A 22335-nucleotide genomic window follows, 5' to 3' on the forward strand; every position below is an offset into this window, starting at 1 on the left:
ATGCCTAGCCGCAGCAGATCTAGCAGAGTATCTTCTCCTAGATGAAGACTTCTCCTATGTACTCCTCGGCATGTTCCAGTCTGATCCCATCGAAAGAAGGTTCAGCTAGTACAGAAAACTAATTGGAGGTATCTACTACATCAACGTGAGACAGATCCTGGAAGCAGAGAAAAAGATTCGTATTCTGAGTCTTGTCAAATTCTTAGGTAAATAAGATATTTTTTAATAGTAAGCTTCTTTATTTAGGTATTACTTATTTTTACAATATAATAATATCATTACAATAATTTACTTTTTTAAATTTCAGAAAACTTCAGAAATTAAAGCTCTGCAGGATGGAGACCTGGTCAAAGCTGAGCTCATTTTGACTAACTGGCACCCAAATGACCTCCAGGAACTAGCTTCCAAGGGAGAGAGTAATGCTGTCTACATTTTTGCTGGATATATTGGTTTTTCTTTGAAGAAGAAGATCAGTTGTACATAATGCCGTGAGTTAATGGTAATCAGAGACACACCTCCGGACTCAATAACCTTCGATAGTCCAACAAATCAGTACGTAGACCTGAAAGAGTTCATCAACATAATGAGCAGAGGGGGATTGTCGACTCCATCCGATCTTCTCTACCTTTCCTGTCTTTATGCTCACTCCATGTTTCTTACATCACAGCTACTCCTGAAGAGAAAGACAGTTTGCTTGGCACCCCAAATCCTAGAGCTTCATTTTTTGCCACATTCATTGACAAAATCAAAGAATCAAGACAAACTTATTTTCTACGCAACATTAATTGAGGTTTAATGCAACCTCTACCAATATGGAACTTTCTTCGACGATTAATAACAAAGTTATAGCACCCCAAAGTCGTGCACCAGCAACTTGTACCCACCCGTTACATTATTCCATCTTTTGATACCACAATTGATGTAACCCGTTTATCCTCATTTTTAATACCGTGAGTACAACCACACATGGCATTCTGGATTAACTGCACGCATCCACAACTAATTCAATGATATGTATACATATAAGTCCACCACGTAGGTACAAATATTTATTAATAAATATATGGAGCATGTATTAGTGTTGATACTAGTATAGGACTTGGTCCAATACCAATTATTTCCCAATTCGATCATAAGTGATTTTTCTCGGTCGATTTGGACCAATATTTCGGTCAGACAGCGATTTTAGAATCTAGACCAAAATCTAATCATTTTTAAATAGTGGACCGATTTTTTGGTTGCAAAGTATTGACTGATTTTCTCCCCATTCCTCATTTATGAGTTGTACAAAACTTGACTTAATTTTAAATGAGGACGATCCAGACCGAATTTTTCTTTGTGCCTATTCTAGTCCGAACTTCTTTAACAGACCGAATTAGTTTTGTCCACTAAAAATTATAATAGTATCGCACCGGTCTAGAATGTTTAGAACTAAACCCATCGCTAGTAGAAACCAATCCACACTCAACTTGTAGAAATTAGTTCAGTCAAACACAAATCGTATTCGTCATAACCCAATACTAGTATTTATACTTTAATCCATCCGTTTGACTAATTAATTTTCTTTCAATTCACAAATGTGCACTTTCAACTTGTATGTACAAGTATTATAATTTATAGACCCTTCTTTTAACAAGTGCAAATAATCCATCTCCACATAGTCACGATTCACGAATATTTATTGACCGGGGATTATCGATGAACTTAATTCATTCCATATACATACAATAAATATAAAAGTGACGCCCTCTAGAAATAAGTAAGAAAAATAATAATGATGCATGGAATCACATCATTAAACAGTACAATGCATATAGATATAAATTCTTACTTATTATTGAGATCTATTCAAATATATTTGATCATCCTTTGATTCAATGAGTCAGAACTTCATATAAAATACCATGTTTCATAACCAAAGATGTACGTAGATATATCTAAGAAAAGCTTAGGAATTATTCACAATTGTATATGTACATATGTATATAAATTAGGGTGATCAATTGTCCTCTTTTTCCCGGACATATTCTCTATTTGCATCAAAACAGAGATACTTTTTTATAAATTCATGAAATATCCGGTTTCATGGAAGAAAATGTCGAGAATCAAATTAAAATAGAATTGGAATTTTTTTTTTTTTTTGAAAGGATTATCATTTATATCGAAATAAAGAATAATCCACTTGATTTTATTTCTTCAGATCATGAGCAATTGAATAAGTGCTCACATGCCGGTCCAATTCGATGATTTCCATTATTTTATTGACCTTTTCGATGTCCATATTACCAGAAAGGAATAGTGGGAACCACTGCTTTGCCGTTGCATTCGATAGTGTATTGAGTCCATAAACAGCATAATTTTTTAGTTGTAGTGATACGGAATAATGTATCGAATTTTCTCTTTTTTTTTACTTCCATTTTGGAACGTTGTAACATACAACTGGCTTCACCAAACACAAAATTGTAAATGAAATATTTAAATGTACACTTAACCTTTCAGCTTATTTTAAGCTTTTTCGATGCAATGTATTAATCGTGAGATAACTGGCTAAAGACATCCAGCGAAAAAGGCTCAGAATTTTTTACTTAACCTAATATATCAAAAAATTATTCTAACCATTTTTCATAGGTAAAAATTTATTTTTAGAGATTCCACATTTCGAAACATATACATGTTTCTTTCTCTTAACAAACAGGATATTCCAATTCTGTATTTTATGTAATTTGAAACAACAGAGCTAAATTACCCTTATTTACCATGAGTTTTCTGATAAATCGATTTTATTATTTGAGTTGACACGCTTTATTATTAAAGCAAATACCAATACAAAAGTTCATGATTTCAGTTGCACATCATATTTTTTTTACCTAAGAACAACTTTTGATAAGTAGCAGACATTCACAAATTAAAAAATATACATAATTCTACACAACTCTAATGTGCAGCAATTATAAATTGAATAGCCTTTACTTTATATTTGATAAATATATTATTTTTATTATATACTAACGAGAGTACCCGGCTCGTCTTGGAGTTATTAGGTGTCGATGAACTTTGTTTTAATAGTATAGATTTTGCATTCCTCTTCTTTTAATAGTTTTTTATTCCATTAAAAAATTATATATTTTTTTTAATTGAATATGACACGCTAAGCATTAGCTACACACATCGTGGCTAGATTGTTATTTCTTAAAATCAAAAATTACTTTACGTCATCCAAACATCCATCCATTCAGACAAATTTTACTTCATTAAAATAAAAGTTGTATTACTCAGCATTTCAATTTAATATTTAGCTCAATCATACAGTGCATTCTCATAGATTAACACCTCATGCCTCATTTATATATTTAACAAAAAAATCAATATTATTACTTTAAAAATATGCCCTCCCCCTTAAACGTGTTCTCTTTTTGAAAATCAAAATATGTTCACCCTAATACTAGTAGTACAATCTACATTCTTTGGATTCATGCATTTAAAGGAGGGAGTCCTTAGACGTACTTGGAAGAAAATTCTTAATTTTATGAAAGAAATGATTTGCAATCCAGAAGAACTGAACACCCCTTTCTCAAAAAACTAAAATATATATAGATATATATTTAAATTTTTCATTCCTAAAAAAAGATTAATCGGCTAAAAGTTTTTTGGGAAATTTTGGAAGTTATTCGTCCATTTTATCATTTATGACTTTTTTAAATTTTATTTCTCGAATTTGCATTTATAAAAAATTACATTTTGTCAAAATGGTTAAAGAATTGTAAAAAATCACAATGTCCCAAAGAAAAATCCTAGTAAATAAGGTTACTATAGGATAAAATAATTGAGCCTTAACTATTACTTTTTAAGGCCTGCTAATCTTTATCAGGTTTACCTAGGTTTTTGCCACTATCACACAGCAGATTCATTTTCTCACTAAGAAATATTTATTAATACATTATCACATACAAACGCAGAGAATGTGTATGTATATCTTTTATTTTTTGCAAAAATGAGTAAATAATGAAGGTCAGTTCTACTGTGTCTCTCGTAATGATTCAAGGCTCGTGACCTCAAAAAAAGGAATTTCCTCTCTATACGTAGGTACATGTTTTATGCATATACAATCATTCATATGATATTACTTATTTTGATCGTACCTAAATACACGCATAATATCAAGGTATTAATATATAAGATTTTCTCAGGTACTTTGTATGAAAATTTTCCGTATGAGTAGAGATGTATAGAATATGACCTGCCGGTATGTAAAAATAAAAAATACTGAGAAATGACATGCTAATCATCATAATTTGAAGAATTTTTTTGAGGAAAACAGCTTAACTCTCATGAGGATTTGTTCTGGATGAGAGATACCTTTCTTCTTTAAGACACTAGTGATTATTTTATACTTATTGTTCTTTCTTCAAAAATAAAAGAAAATTATGTCAACAGCTTCGGAAAATAAATAAAAATCACTAAAAAGAAATCTCGCACACATTAACGTAATGTTTTATACAACTCTAATAATGAATAAATTTAATTTATTTTAATTCCTTATTACCATAATGAGTGATAAATACGGCATTACCATACTAATATAAAAATTTACTATATACATATTTTGTGATCAGTTATTGATTTTTCTTCTTCTTTTCCTCTATTCAGTGTTCTAAAGGTTAATTGGTTTAATTCGAATTAAGTTTTAAGCTGAAATTTGTTTCGGGGGGCTATCTAAATGTACGTACCCAGGTAGGAGGTAGAAGAGGTATTGAAATTGCGAACACAACCTATAATAAAATACTCACTTTATGTGTAGGGATGAAAACATTGTCTAAATTGAGGAGAGTGTAGCAACCCTGCATGAGAGAATGTCATAAAAATTAGATAACATTGAGAGACGACATATGTACTGATCGATAACTCTATAACCTATAGGGCTCCTTGCTGATAATTTAGAATTTTCAAAATAGGAAGGAATAATTAATAAGAGCATTCATATTTTGCTCTTATAAACCTACAATTTTTTTTTTCTTTAATTTATGCTCACCACAATTTAGTCAATATTCACATCCCATTCATATGTATCAAATGCGAACATGTGCAGGGACGTATTAGGCTTATCTTTCTCCCAACTTGAGAAATTTGTATCATTACCCCCATAAAATTAGGGTTTTATTTTTTTTAAATTGTATTGTACAAATTTTATTGATTTTTTTTTCTTTTCTTTCTAAAAAAAGGTAATTTGTTAAAATCTTGTCACTTCTATAAAAATTAAAATATGCCCCCCTTCTCCTTAAAAAACATCCTGCAGACGTCCCCGATGAGAAATGGTGCAAAAAATGCCAAAAACTTGAGTCCACACTTTGTATATGTCCCTTTATCAGTGTTTTGAGGGTTGCTAAGAAGCTGTGTACAATTCCCAATAATTATTAAGTAATAATAGTTCCACAGGATTGACTAAATATCAACTTATTTTAATTTTTTCCCTTTTTCTTATTGAAGAAAAGGCTGCAAGATACAATAACGAAACGACTTGTAAATACTTCAATGTCAAAATCCAATCCCTATTTCAAAGAATGGTTCCCACAAAAGGGAATGTATTTATACATACATATAACACACATAAATAAAGTTGAATATGTAATTAAAACCTAGCTTCTTCATTTAAAAATCGCCTTCTATGGTGCTTATGTACAATATTGTAGATACTTACCTATGTACCTAGACACATACTCATTTCTGCTGTGAATGTTGATTGTACCTAAACACATTAGACTGATCCATGTTTGGCTTAGATTTTGCTACATCTGCACCAAGACCTTTTCTACTAGGGAGAATCAAAAAACTGACATTGGCAAAGTTCTCAAACCATTTTTTGGGGGGTTAAATGCTGTTTTAGTTTTTTTTTAAAAGCATTCTGTGTCAAAGGGGCCATTTATAATTTATATGCCTCGGCGAGTCCCCGTTCCAAATATGAGGGGGAAAAAATGTAGTTTTTATATTTCTTAATATTCAGTTTGTATCAATATTTAACCCTAGGTGAGTTAATAGTCGTTAAACAAAAAGAAATAACATTATATTGTCTTATGTTTGATAAAACCGGAAAACCAAAGATCATTGAGCACATTTTAGTTAAATTTCAATTGTTAAAAACAAGATTTACAATATTTTTAAATGATCATCTGAGTAATAAAAAATATAAAAGCCATAATGTTTTGCTCATAATATTATATTTGGTACGGTGGAGAAGACCTAAAAATACAATTTGTCAAGCTAAAATGGTCTGCACTGTGCCAAAAATGGCCAGAGAGGTTCGTTACTTTTACAAAGTCAGTTTTTTTATTGTAAACAAAAGAATAGGTTTTTGTGCAGGGGAAAAAAAATATCAAGCCGAAATCAGGACAGTCTAAATTACATCAACGGGAAATATGAATATACATATGATATTATATAGGTAGGTACACGCAAATTCTAAAGACAGTGCAGGAATAGGAAGTCAAGAGTGACTACAGTAATACTGGTTTCATATGTCATAACAGCGACTACAATACCTGTTTTCTGCTGTCCATTACTTGAATATTAGTCTCTTATTACACGTTTATGATTTATGATTTTGCTCACAAAATGAATTAAATCTCTAGGAATGATTATAATTAATGTTGTAACTTTTTAAGGTAGAGCAAACACTTAACACTGGGAATACTAACTCTAAGTTAATTAATTAATTAATAATCAATCACATGTATATATATATATCTGCCGTATTTTTTATGCTATGTACAAGTTGTAACTTGTAAAAACAGACTAATTACTATCAGCAATGAATACTAAAACGATATTCTTGCTAAAAAAGACAATGGGACAATCACAGATTCACACAACTTCTATTAAAAAAAATTGATTAATAAGGACAGTATGTATATAAAAAAGGTGAAGTTCGAACCACTTATATAAAAACATAAGGTGGTGAATATCTCCCACGACAAAATCTAAAAGAGCCAAAATTATCAGAGGAGAGAATGAAAGCGTTTAAATTCCCTAGGGTAGTTTTTTTTCGCATTGAAATACTTTCGTCTCTTTCCTTAAGGTTTAGATTCTCTATAAATTAAAATAACAAAACGAGCTCTTAAAGGACCTAACTATAGCATTTAGAAGGTACAAGTCAGTTAAGTAGACTTACTCAAAAGTTAAAGATATATATGTGCACACAGGGACGGTGCTATGGAGCTGTATGACAATTTGGTAGGCCCGTTGGAAATAATAACATAATATATAATTTTCTTATAAAAAGGACACTTTAAAAATGTATATAAATATTATCTCTAAACAAATATCCTGAATTGGTTATTGAGGCAATCTGGAAAAGGGCCCCGAAACAGGACTTATCCTTTTCGAAAAAACGTCATTTGATTAAAAATAAACGAAATTTGAATAAGAAAGAACTTGTATAATTTTGGGGAGAAAATGAAATAGCCCATACTTTGATTTCCAAAAAGGTAACCTCATATTAGAGTCGGAACAAGTGAAATATCCCCCCAAAAAAAAGGGACGGAGGTTTGCAACGATTAAGGAGATAACGACTTTGTCGTTAGAAGAGCTCAAGTCTATGCCGAAAAGTGCTTATGAGAAGTGCTTCGAGATTGGAAAGAGCGTTGGCAAGAGTATATTGTATCCGAAGGGGATTACTTTGAAGGGGACAACATCAATATTGATGAATAGATAAAAAATTTCTCAAAAAATAAAACAAAGTCAGTTTATTTTTTGAAGAAACCTTGTACACCAAGGGCTTTGTCAAATTTGGAGGGAGGAGTGAGAATTTGAGGTCTAAAAGCCTTTAAAATATAAAAAACCGGGTTTCTTGAAATTAGTTCATTCTTCATTATAAATATATTATAACAGGTATGATGAATGAATATGAGTGATGCACTTCAAAGACATACAATTATCAAGGTCCAAGGATGATGATGATACAAATTTGTTTATTTTCTGATTGATTGAGTTGATTCAATAAACATAATATAATCAAATTACTAAAAAAATTGCCCATTAACTATGACTTAGGTTTCCATGAAATTCACCAGGAATACGTCTTGTTATTTTTTTTCATTACAGAGCAATGACTTTCAAATCAAACAATAAAACAATAATTGAATTGTTTTGTCCTTTAAGCTTAAAAAACATACTACCATGTACACTGCACATGCATTAGGAAGTCATTGATTTACGACACGTTAAAAAATGGAACATAATAATAGTGAATTATCAACTCATGTCAACTAAAAAGAGAACAGGAATAGTTTTTCTCAAAATTGATTCTGTTCGAAAGATTTGTATTCTTCGACGATTTATCATCAATTTTTCATAATAAATTATTCTTATTAACCCTTCTGGTGCGTTATAAGTTGCATTTAAAGTCCCCAAAATTAATCATTACAATAACAGAATCAGAAATTGACAGATTTTATTTAAAAGGCCGTACAGGAGACAGTATAAGTCTATTGTATCAAACAAAGCTTATATACAATAGTCAAAATTCTAGGATATCTTGACTTATCCCATAAATTTGAATACAATGCTAAAAATTGACATAAATATGTCTATAAATTATTGGGGTGTATAGTTATATGAAGTAAAAAAAATGATTTGGAATTTTGTACTTTTCGTGATTTTGGGTCGAGATTGTCTTTATGCTGACACAACAAATATTGTTTTATCTCTTTATGAGTGTTCATAATATAATATCTACAATCTACATACATTATAGGTAGAGATGGTAGGTCATTTGAGTCTCCTTGGACTATTTCCGTTGCCTTCCAATTGTGCGGAAGGCATGACCTTGTAAATCCATTGGAACATAAAAAACAATACTTCAAGGATTCCACTACCATTATTTGCTTCATGCATGTTTCTTCTTACATATTATGTATATTAGACTGTTTCAAAATGCACCCACATTGGAATTTTAAATGGAAGACGGGAATTTCTCTGTATTTGGGTTAGTCTAAGATAATGTATCCACTAGATACATAAAATTTCTGATACTTTGATATTAACAGAGTGCAATAAACAAAAATAAACTTTTGAATCATCCTCCTCTTCCTCCGCCTGCTGTTATGCCACTTTTTGAGGTCGTAACATTTTTGTTCAACACTTTACTATTAAAAATTAGAAGGGAAGGGAAGATTGCATTAACCAGTTAAATTGTCTTAGATTGCTGCAATTCAAATGAACACTTATGAGAATTTAGAATTTTCAATAAAGCCAAATAGTGACATTGTATAACTAATTTGACATATTACTTTGGTAATATTTTGAAGTACTTATGACCTATAAGAATTCTATTGAAGCTGTGGATATTAACACAGGATACTAATTTATTGGAGGTAAAGTAATTTTAAAGTTGTTTTGTAATTGGTGCATGTATCAAGCGATCTTCACTTTAAGCAAGTTAGGAGTAGGTTAGTTTATTGACATGAGGTTGAAAATGGTTTAATTTACAAAGGTTATGATAATAAACTTTTTATTTGTGATTTTAAAAAAACATCAACAAAATTTATTAATCATAATTTTGGTTTAGCTACGTACTCAGAGGATTGTTCCGTAGAAATCTGTTGACTGTTTACTGTTATTGATTATTTGATTTATCAATCTTTAGCAATTATTATCTTTACAAATTGTTGGGTTGTCTTCAAAGCATGCATAACTGTCGGATTATCGCCATACACAATAGTTGTTCTGGTGGAATTCTGACGAACTTAAACTAATATTGAAAAATATTGAGGTTTTCGGTCAATTATAAATAGATAATAAATTAAGTACATTTATATTCGATTTAAATAGACAAACCTAAATTATAAATAACATAATTTATAAGAAATTTTTAAATTATTTGACAGACAAAAACATGGACTATACACCACCAGCATTTTATGTAAAATGCATTGGATGCAATACACATATCCCAACGTCTTTTCCAGTCCTCAAAACATTTTTATTGGACCTTTTTGGTATGGCCTTTAGCTCCTTCGATGAATTTGGTTTAATGGTTTCAATAGACTCAAAATGGGTTCCACAGAGTCATAATTTAAGTTTAGGGAACAAAAAAAAGTCACACGGAGGTGAATATGGTGGTTGATGGATGGTATTTATTGGGTGTTTGCCTTTGAATTCGCTCACAATCCTGGCTCTGTCACATGGTGCGTTATCGTCCTATCAAATTTTCAGTCAGAATCGTAGAAACTGACTGGTGAGAGATGTTAAGGTAATGTGATAACTCACTTAAGCTGGTATGACAATTTTTCAGCACAAATTTCTTCTCTACATCGATGTTCAGTTCGGTGGTAGTGGATGAAGGTCGTCCAGAACGTGGCATGTCTTTCACAATCTCACAGGCCTCCTTGAACGCTTTGTTCCACTCTTATTCATAGGCTTTTTGATAAAACTGATTCACAAAAAGCTTTTTCTAACATTTTCAACGCGTCAGCACATGACATGATTTTGTCCGCAACACAAAATTTAAGGTAAACTCTTAGTTCAATCATTTCGTTCATTGTAAAAATTGTGGAGCACTAGTAAAGTAGACTGCCTTATCAAGCTTTTGCCAACAAACTGGTCTACAGAGCGCACTCAAACTGGGCATTATAATGAGCACAGTGCTGCCAACCCAGAAAAAAAAATGTTTTTAAATTCCTTCAGTGCGAGCAATTTAAATTAACCTTCCCCATTTGACCGAATGTATGTATGATTCAAGAAGGATAAAATTTTGTCTTCAAATAGACAAATCCTAAATATTTTACCTCAATGAGCTCCGTTAATATCAAAGTCTCAGAAATTTTAGTTATCTAAATTATCTTAAACTTACCAAAATATAGAGAAAATCCTGTCCTCTATTTAAAATTCCAATTTGATTGCATTTCGATGCAGTACATGTAATTTATATATATATATATATAAATTATATATCTTTGCTGGGCTTACCATAGATCCCTGTATTGAAAAAATATGAAGGAATAAGTAAAAGATTCTACCTATAAGCCAAGAAATCATCATATTGTAGTATTCTCTGTTAATTATATTTAAATGAGAATAGAAATATTCAAATTCTAAATGTACCTTTATGATTATTTCCCCCGAAGAAGAATTTGCCAAGGACAAGACTAATATTTACCTTGGAAGGGTAATATCCTAAAGACCTATTGTATTCTATTATTATTTAAATTTTTGTCGAACAACATGTTTTATGCCTTGAAGAAACACTTTAATCAGTAGAAAAAATTAGCAATCATTAGTGCAAACAGGTTCATACATTTCAAAACGGACTCCGTCTCTCTACAATTGTTAATATATATATATAAAGTATTAAAGCACCAACCACCATTAATTGATGGATCAATTATAATCACAAACGAGAACAGGACAATACATATATCTACATTAGACATATTCAAAAAAACACTTTTTTTTAGTTTTGTTAGGTTTCCGTATTTTTCCCCATGCTTTGACATGTGAGAAGAAAGAAAATCATTTTTTGGGGGTTCTGAATACACCCTAGACCACTGGTTCCCAAAGTGGGGCATGCGCAGGACTTGTTTTTTGAGATTCCTTTACTAAACCACACAAATAAATAAACAGACATAAATGATATTGTGAATTTTAGTTTTGATTATCATGTGTATCAGAGAAAAGTTCCAAAAGCTTCAATAAATTTCGGTGCAGTTATCGGACTAATAGATCTCTAAATGAAATATTTATTTAATTGCTACATAATTTTACTCTACAGTGACGTAATCACTACGATAACATAATACATACAAAGTAGTACAAAGTGTAAAACATTCCGGGAAACATCGTTATCAGAGTTTTTGTATTATTATGGATATAGCAATCGAACTCGGCAATTATGTAAATTCGATTATAACTATGAATAGCCTACTTTGTTAATTAATTAATAATTTTATTTATTTTAGTAACAAACCCTATGCATAAAATGAGTAGTGCAAATTATAAAAAAAGTTCGTCAATATTCAGAAGAATATTAAAAATTTGGATTAATCCCTGCCATACATGATGAACAGTCACCTTTTCTGCCTCTTATGCCAAGAATGTTTGACCAACGAATCAATGAAACCAAGTCGTCTTGAGTTGCATTTGAAGGCGAAACATAGGAGGTATTATAATTACTTTAAGTCTTTAAAGGAGAAGTTTATAAATAGACCGACAATAAAGTATCTGTTTACTAAACAAACTGTTAGTGTCGGTCGTACTCTTGAGGTTAGTTATGAGATATCTTTACTCAGTGCTAAATGTGGAAAAAATGATACTGTAGGAGAGGATTTCATAAAACCATCAATATCAGTATTTCTCAAAACAGTCATGGAAAAAGATGACAACGTTGTTAAAGCCATGCCACTCAGTAACAGTACTGTTACTAGAAGAATAGAAGAAATGGGCAAAGATATTGGAACACAACTTGTCGAAAAGTTAAAATCTAGAAATTTCTAAAACTAAATGGTAACCTAACTAATTACTTACACGTCAATAATATACCTACGGAAAATATAATATCTTGGGCGGCAGATGGTATGGTGTTCCTGTTATGATGGGCAAGAAAAAAGGCTGCCTTAAATTGATGAAAGATGAGAATACAGAAATGATTCTTGTGCACTTTGTTATTCATAGAGAGAACTTAGTGGCCAAAAAATATTACTTCTCCTCTTAATGAGGTACTACGCTCAGTTATAAAATGTATTAATGCTATTAAAGCTAATGAAAAATGTGAGCGTCTATTCAAGCAATTTTGAGAAAATGAAAATGGAGACTATGTGAGACTTTTACTTCACACTGATGTAAGGTGGCTTTCAAATTGCTTGAAAAGATTCATGGTTTTATATGATATTCTTAGTGTCTTTTTAATGACAAGCCTGAAATGAACCACCTGCTAACCGTTGAGGGTAAAGCATTTGTGAGTTATTTGACTGTTATTTTTGAGAAATTGAATATGTTGAATAAACAACTTCAAGGATCAAATATAACTCTTGTAGATGAAAAAAAAAAGTTTTTGTTACATTTATTGAGGTATGTCAAGAAAACATTTCTCATAAGCTTTTTGACCAGTTTCATTCGCTAAAAAATGTGAGGTGACTGATAACACTGTACTTGTCATTATGGATCATTTGAAAATAATTGTCTCTGATTTTAAAGAGCGATTTTCTGATTTAAAACAAATTGAATTTCCAACATGGGTGATGCAGCCAATGATAGTGAATATATCTGATGTTTCGATGCAGTACCAAGAAGAACTCTCGGAAATGCAGAATGACGAGTCAGTTAAAACTTTATTTAATATAAAAGGAGAGATGACATGGCTTTGTCATGAGACAGAAACCAAATACCCACATTAAACTAAGTTTGCAAGAAAATAGTTGTTATCCTTTCCATCTTCATATTTAGCTGAATTTTACTTTAGTGCTGTCAATGATTTGCTATTGAAAAAAAGAAATCAACTAGATATCACTAAATGAGGAGACTTGAGAATTTAATTGACTAAATTGGAGCCTGATATAAAATCTATCTGTCGTAGACATGAGGCACAAGGATCTCACTAACCTACATTTTTTTTTATAGAACTACCATTTTACAATAAATACATTGAAAGAACCATGGCTAAACGAAAAAAAAAAAAAAGAATGTTTACGCTCGATGATTGAAATCTGCTCTTGGAGTTTTGCAAGATGTCAAAATTTCATTCATCGTCCGTAAACATTCTTTTTTTTTCGTTTAGGCATGGTTCTTTCAAAGTGTTTATTGTAAAATGGTAGTTCCATAAAATCATGCTTAACTAACTGACAACTTTTTTTATAAAATAATGTAATACTTTTTAACCCATTCGTAACCTATGTCAAAGTCAGGAACAAGCCTCATGTCATAATTTTCGAGAGTAGCATGACTACGGGGGTGTACATTAGAGAACCGCACTCTCCCAAAACGATTTTTGTACCCCCAACTCAAATAAATATATAATGTAAACTTTATTTTGACTAAATTCTAACCTATTGTGCTAAGCAACCGTCTATTTTTAAATGCACCTATCTCCCAGACCTGTGACTACTGTTGAGAGCTGTAATAATAACATTAAGTTTATATATATTATATTTTCTATCAAAAAAAAAAAGTATTTCAAATTTTGCCCTTGTATAAAAAAAGGTAAATACAAAATTTTAGGAATAAATACATTAATAAAAACTAGTGTTTTATACTTGGCTCAAGACTGAATTTTTTCCCCCTTCAGTTTTATGTTAATTTTGTTTAGACCAATTTGGACTGATATTTCGGTTCAGACTGTAGATCAAAATTTAATTCTTTTGAAATCATGGGCCGATTTTTTTTCGGACTTAATCTATGGACTAATTTTATCCTGATTTATGAATTGAATGGAGCAATATGATTAATGCAGCACATTTAGCTTCACATGATATAACGTTAGGCCGACTTTCATCATTTTGAAACACATATGACGTCATCAAAAATTGATCTACAGATCGGTGTAGACAGAATTTTAAGTAAGACTGATCACGACCGATTTTCTTATATGACAGATCCAGATCGAATTTTTCTTTGCAACCGATTGAACCCGAATTTTTCTTTAAGACGAGTCCAAACTAAGCTTCTTTAAAGCACTAAATTAGTTCGGTCTTCTAAAATAATAACGGTCTATGATTTTCAGACCGAAACCCAACAATAATAAAAATATCCTCTCAAGCTAGTCAACCTGCAAAGAAAGAAAAATCTTAGTCAAGGTCCTGCCCTCCCGGCTATAATTTTGAATCCCCCTGCTGGGATAGTTGCCTGGATACGGGAATGGCCTTCAAGTCACAATTATTATTACTTTTGGATAAGTGAGTCGAGTCGGTTCATCGGAAACTATTTTTAACACGTTGAGGATTTTTCAGTTTCTCAAGTCAAACAAGTGTTATTATTAAAAACGCTGTTCTAAGTCAAGCCTTTAAAAAAAATCCATTTAATTCAAGTCATCTGTCCTAAATTCATGTAAAAGTAATTTAGTGAAAGTCATTGCGAGTCGAGTCCGCATGGGTCAAGTCTGATTTTCTGATACAAAAAATAAATTCTAGCTATAAAATTAAGAACTTTAGAATGAACAAAGGCATATTATTCAATAATGTTTTTTATATATTTGGCTGGAAAAAAATACAAATATTTGTGTTGTTAAGTAAATTAGCGATCCTTAAAGGGGCCCTCAAACAAAAACAAAAATAAACAAACAAAGAATGTATAATGATAACGTCATTTTGCCTCAAAGCTAATTAGGCTTTGACAATGTATTTATTTTAATAGATAGTACTTATTCATCAATAGCTACGTGCAAGAGTAAAAACAACAACGTTTTTACGAGTGGATTAATTAATTACATATGGATCTATATTTGTATCAAAATTGAGTTTCTCGTGTGGGATTATTAATTAAGGCGTATTTTGATTCCTTGTTATTTATCCAACTATAGTTATTTATAATACAAACAAATATATGTATTTCTTCATCTCCAAATTGTAAAGTTATTTATACTGATTAATATTAACAAGTAAATAAATAGGATTGGGATGAGATGCGATGGAATATTGACTGATTGACTAAAACATACTAATGAGGGGTTCTATCTTAGCTTAGAAATCTTCAATGCTACATCTTTTTTGAGAGATATTACCAAATGTGTTACCAGAGTGTTACAAAATGAACATAAAAATTTAGTTTGTAAAATTGTACTATTTGTCAACTATCGTTTTTCTACTTCCTTTTCTCCCTATCAGAGTTATCAACATTGATTGGTTGAATTCAAATTAGCTCTTGTTAAACTGAAATCAATTCCCAACAGCCATTAAATAATAATTCCGGGATTTAATCACCGGGCGGGGTTAAAAAGGGTCTGGAACCCAAATCTATTTTTCAGTAGTAGTATTTATCGACTATATTAATGGTGATATATCCTAAGTCACTCCGATTGGAGCCCTAATCACAAGACTGTGATAACGGGACTGCTGCTTACCGATTTTGGTCCATTTTTCCTGTTTCTTTTTGGAACGAAAAGGTAGTGAAATATAAAAACGGTAAATATGTGAGGTCTCTACCTCCACCTACATACCATATTTATTGCATCTCTCGACATTTCCTGTAAAAAGATAATAAAAAAATACCCAAAATTAACTAGTAGTTGACCAATTACGTCACACTCCTCAACTTTTGCCTTATTATCTATTGAACAATAGGGATGATTACTCTTTAATTAGATTTAATTTGAGTTCAGTAAATTAATGTTCAGAACACTAGTTATGATATCAGGGGCAAGAGTGGAAAATCGACAACTATTAAAAGAAAGAAAAAACATTTCATTATTGAAATTGTCATAAAAACTTTTTCAAGTATTAGTTTTAACATTAAACATAATACATCCAAGTAAAATGTAACTACGTTTTAAAATGATAGATGACGTATGAAATAATGGGTTTTTTTTATTTACGCAATGTGTATTTTGTGGATCAATATCCGATAATGACCTCATAATTTGAGTGAAATATAAGTAAAACATCCTCAAATTTTGAGGACAAATAACTCCTTATTTTTTTGATAAACCTTCTACATATATAGGTGATTACAAGACGGAATTCCCTACTTCTCTTAGAAATTACATTATCAAAACATACAACTCTGTGGCTTTTAAATATAGTATATGTGGTCTGTTAACACAAAAGCAAACTAGAATATATTTTTTTTAAATTGATTAAATTTGTTTTCTTGGGCGAATTATCCCCAAATTATATCAAAAAATTATACTTATTTAACTTTTGGGGCTCTGCAAATTGCACTACAAGAAGTCAAAATCGATTGATACAAGAAAAGGACGATAAACTTTATCCTCTAAAGATCTTAATATCGGGCTCAATATCAGTCTCTTAAATTCAAATATAAAAGCTGAAATTTTTGACCATCTTAACGTATCCTACAAATTTGAGTGTAATGCCTATAACTGACTCAAATATGCCTATGAAATATTGAGTTGTATGTAAATGTATATGAAGTAAAAAGATAAATTGGGATTTTCTCCTTTTTTGATTTTTATAAAATTCTTATTATATTGACGCACCACATATCTTGTTTTCTGATTTGCTTTTTAATTTCATCCGTAAATATGGGTCGAATTTGAAGTTCATCTCATATTTTATTCATGGACTTCGTTTGGTGAGGTGTTACACCTTTAATTCAACAACATAATGGGTTGTCCGCTTTCGATATTTCTGTTTTTCCCTTCTAATCTGTGTTCTGAGCGTTGATTGGTTTTAATTATAATTAGCTCTTATTAAATTGTGAACACTTTTCAATAATTATTGAATAGTAATTCCAAGCCCAGATTTGGCTAACTAGTATTTTGGGCCTTTTTTTTATTTATTTTTATATGAAAGGTACAATAAAGTTGGGTAACAAAATATTGCCAAAGATATGACACCATAAGATATTAGATTAAGTGTTAATATTCACCATTACAAAATGGTAATAATGGTGACTATGCCGCCACCATTGTATAATTTGCACCCCTCGGGTGTTCTGTGTTAGCATAAAATTTGACCCCTCCATTCCTTCTTTTAGGTTTTTAATATATGAACCCTCATTTACATACAATATGTAACCAGGAGTGCATTAGGCCAAAATGTTCTTCAGGTTTTTACGAAGAAAAGGGCTTTTAAAAGATTCAATGAATGTTTATTTGTTAAATTAGAGGAGTGTTATAAATATATTTCCCAAAAGCTCCGCCGGTTTTCCTCATTAAGCCATCTTAACTAACTCAGGAATAAGTTCAATATAGGCTAAATATTTTATTTTATTGTAGGAATCATAAAAATGTTTTCATCGGATTTATTAAAGGATGTGTAATTATTATGTAATGATGAAGAGGAAGTGAAGCGCTTTTTCGTCTCTAAATATTTGTCTCCCAAGATATTGTATATAAATACTGAGGAATCAAAGTAATGATACAAAGCTGTAAAACAAGACGTATACGCATAATTTATCAATATCCTTCAATTGACTTTGATGAATGAAGCCAAAATAAATATATGTTTTAGATCTATACATATGAAATTTTTTCATCTCCTTATATCATGACCATGGATTAATCAGCTAAAAAGTTTCATAACTATCAATGATATCCTTTGATTGTACATAAATAGATTGTTGCAAAGCAATGAATTAATACGGAAACTTGTTTTGATATTTAATCACAGTAACTATTGAATTTGCGATAACACCAAGGTTAACAACATGAATCTTATGATTACGTAGAACAATAAATGAATATCTAATGGACATAATTAATTAAATATCTTTCGTCGAAATCATTGTTTAATGCAAATTAACTAGGAATATCATGTACATATATTTAATTAAAAAAGTATTCTCTCAATGCTGCCATAGAAACAACCATTTGATCCGTCATCAGGATTTTGCTATGGTGCAATTTTTCATTTCATGGCCCACAAAATAAAATACATCATTTAAATGCGAAAAGAATTCCATAGTCACAGTTACTTGGAAAAAGTAGTCTGCTACTCCTTCAAAAAGTAATTTAGTTACTTTACTTACTACTTTATTTTCAAAGTAACTAGGTTATAATCTAAGTAACTTTTTTAGTTACATTCAGCAACTGACCCCCCCCATTTAATTAGTCTATAAAGTTCCATATTAGCTTCCTGTATCTACTGTTGCCTTTTATATATGTACAGGTATATAGGGGTGTACGGCAACTTTGTATAAAATATATTCGTATAAAATATTTTCGTATAAGGATATTTCGTATAAAACCATTTCGTTCACTATTCTTCCTTTTATTTTATATATCTCTCTCTTTCTATACCATGAACTTTTTTTCCCTAGATCAACTAGAGATTAATCTTACACAACCAAATATATTAAAATGCATCATACAATACATAAATATATCACCATGATAATTATTAACATGATATAAAAAATTTCATTAGGCAGATATATATAACACCGTTCTACAAGGTTTTTGTTAAACATTTTGCAAAAGCTCAAGTTATTTATTTTCTATAAAAAACATATATGTAAAATTGATTTAGTGTACATTATCTATAATATTAAATTTACTAGTGTAAACAGGTTAAATTTTTTTAAAGCTATATTTTCAAATGGGTAAAGAAGCTTAATAAATAATATAGTTCATTAATAATTTGTTATAATAAGGGGTACTATCATTCTTTTTATGATAAATGAGGTGTTAATTGAATTTCCTCATTATATTTTAATTTTTTTTTTCAATTATATATCAAAAATTGTTATTTTATATAAATAAAATCGGGGTGGTGGAAGTGGTCGTTCAAAATATCTTGGGTTTATATTGAAAACATATAAATTATTATCATTCAATCTTAGCTACTTCATTGTTTCATACTCATTCAAACTCATTGGACTCGCAGTTGTTATGTAAGAGTCGTTTGAGTGAGTTGATGTGTGTGTTTTCGAGTATCGATGTTAGCACGATACTCGATTCTGTCCATTTTCACAAAAACACACACATCAACTCATTCAAACGACTCTTACATAGCAACTGCGAGTCCGAAATGGTGGAAATTTTAGTGAGTAACTGTCAACCGATGGATGTTACTAGATTTTATTTAAAAATACTACCATCTTGAAATTGAGGTTGGAAAATTTTCAGACCACCCTTGTAGAATTTAGACCGGAGGACAATATACAAAATATATATTTATGCATGTAGAGTAATGCTTTGCTAGAGAAAAGTTTGAGTGGTAACACAGCAATTTAAATAGTGTTGCGCTAAAAAGGTTTTTGAGGATTTTAAGAGCCTTTGAGATGGAGAAGTGTCTGATATTAAAAAGAAACACTTTGTTATGTGATTATTCCTTCATATTTTACTATTTCATAGGGATATAAAGATAAATAAAGAGTCATTTCAACTATTCATTACGAGAATTTGCAACTACATCAATTACATAACTGAGATTATATAAGAATATTGAGTTTGTAAATAAATGTTGGTACATACATTTACAGCTCATTTCAAGGAAATATTAAAATATTGCCATTTTTTAAACGTTTATGATCATTTGATATTAATGTAAGAGAAATAGTTATTATTATTTTCCCAAAAAGATGTGTAACAGATTGAAATTGTCCATTTTGAAACCAAAACTAAACTTGTAACTAATGAAATCCTATCAATATACAAGAAGTATGACTATAAGAGAGGTTGACTGACTAAAAGATTGTTTGTTTGCTTGATTGCCTGGGATGACTAATTTTTAACAAGGAGCGTGTATAGCTTAAGCTCAGTGCATCATGTTAAAAAAGAAAGAAGCAGTACATCATATAAAAAGTAATGAATGTCACTTTAGATGAGATTTAAAAACTAGCGTATAGCTCAGCAAGTCATATATTATTAAAATGAAAATCCAAAAACTTGCATCTCCTTCCCTGGAAATTGGATTTACGCACATACTTGTGATTTATAATAATTTATAACTAGTTAATACCGAACTCAAGGAAAGTTTTAACACTATGGACGGATAATATAACAATTATGGAGTTGAAAGGAATTTGAGGAAAATCCTCAAGGACTCGAATTGGTATAGATTATAATATTCAAGGACTTGAACTTGTTTGAGCAAAGACTTGAGACTCAATTTGAACTTGCAGTATAAGGCATTTTTCTCATTTATGGTTATTAGTTCCTACAGCAGATTTGGGTATGCTACGGCTCGCATTTAGACCGCCTGAAGGCTTTTATGGGGTATTATAAATGGGATTGAAATAAAGTTTTTTTATATTTAAATAGTCAAAAACATAAAATAATAAAAATTTGAAAATCTGCGTTGACTCTCTCAACCTTTCTTTTTAAAAGTTTAAAGAAAAAGAACCGATATGATATTTTGCCAATTATCTCCGGCTGAGAGATCTAACAACTGAGGGAATTGTTCACAGTTTAACAACAGCTAATTTTTGTTTAAACAATTATGAACGGTCAGAAAAGTAATAAGAGGTAAGAAAAGTAGACAATCGACAGCCGACCAACAAACCGTTGGAGTTTCTAATTACATATTTGGGGATACCATTCTGAAAAATAAATTGTTTTCTTCTTATACATATTATATTTTGGCTTTTTAACGACAGATTCAATATATTTTAACAATATAACTTTCCCAAAATGTGTTCTTCTGAATTACAGTTTCCTTAATGTCAGGGAATTTTTTTTCCCACTTCTGACATAAGTAGTATTTCAAACTATCCTTTTTAGGATAAATGTTGCCCTTCTTTCTTAGATACACATAACATAATTCACGGAAGACAACTCTGAAGAGTTTTAAATCCTATGAAAAAGAGCTTTACTTACACTAATGGCACTTATTTCATGTGTCAAATTGATATGTATGTTGTATTAATATTTTAACTCGTCATGCTCAAATTTACTTTCAGTTTAAAAAAAAATAAAAGGTAATATACTAGAAGAGATTCACAATTGTTCAAAGAGCATAAAAATGACTTAATATTAGTAGGATGAGAAAAACAACGCAATGACCATATTGGATTTGTTTTGCTTATTTTGCTATAGATTGCAAAAAAAATCCTAAATCAAGCTCTTCAAATGGAGACAAATATGTATTTTTAAGTCATTTCAGCATACCCTTTGAAGAGTGGCAAAGGAAGATAGAACTGAATTATGTAGGTTTGAGGTTCATAGTATTGTATACACACCTTGCCTAATATAATTTATTTCTAAAAAAGTGATTACAATGATCTGGCCTTGGGTAGGCCAATGAAACCAATTCATAAGTTGTACATTATTATAGAAAACTACGTTGCATGTTTATGGACACCATAATAATCAATTTTTCTTTAACACCACATAAAAATATATTATTTTTGTCTTAAATTTTATTTTCAAATTTATTAATTAATATTATATACTTGACTTTGTTTTTACGTTTTTTTAAATGATGTAATTATTCTCCGGGCAACAATAGCTAGCCCTAAGATAAGTGGAGCATTAGAAAATCAAAAATAATGATAATCTGCGTTTTTATAAAATCGGATTCGTCTTTCGCTTCGAGAGGTTGTTTTAATCCGGTTTTCAGAAAGAGTCGTCTGTTCGGACTGGAAATACTTTTGAAATTCTTTCAATATTTGCGGGTGATCGTTTCAGACTACAAGTTTCTTTAATAATCATGGGGTTAAGACGCTCAATAGAAATAGTGTCCTTTTTACCCGATGGTAATTCCACATAAAGTATATTTAAATTCCGAGATAATA

The 22335-nt window shown here is 30.5% G+C and overlaps 1 long non-coding RNA gene across 1 annotated transcript; it reads right to left on the bottom strand.

Moving 5' to 3' along the window:
• Positions 1-1512: 1512 nt before the first annotated feature.
• On the bottom strand, positions 1513-2364 carry LOC121118328 (uncharacterized). The gene is made up of 3 exons (XR_005864401.1): positions 2228-2364; positions 1832-1937; positions 1513-1749 (listed from the first exon to the last, which is right to left on the bottom strand). It is a non-coding gene; the product is annotated as an uncharacterized lncRNA (long non-coding RNA).
• Between the last annotated feature and the right edge of the window lie 19971 nt (positions 2365-22335).

Source organism: Lepeophtheirus salmonis, chromosome 5 (assembly GCF_016086655.4).
Source record: "Lepeophtheirus salmonis chromosome 5, UVic_Lsal_1.4, whole genome shotgun sequence".
NCBI lineage: Eukaryota > Metazoa > Arthropoda > Copepoda > Siphonostomatoida > Caligidae > Lepeophtheirus > Lepeophtheirus salmonis.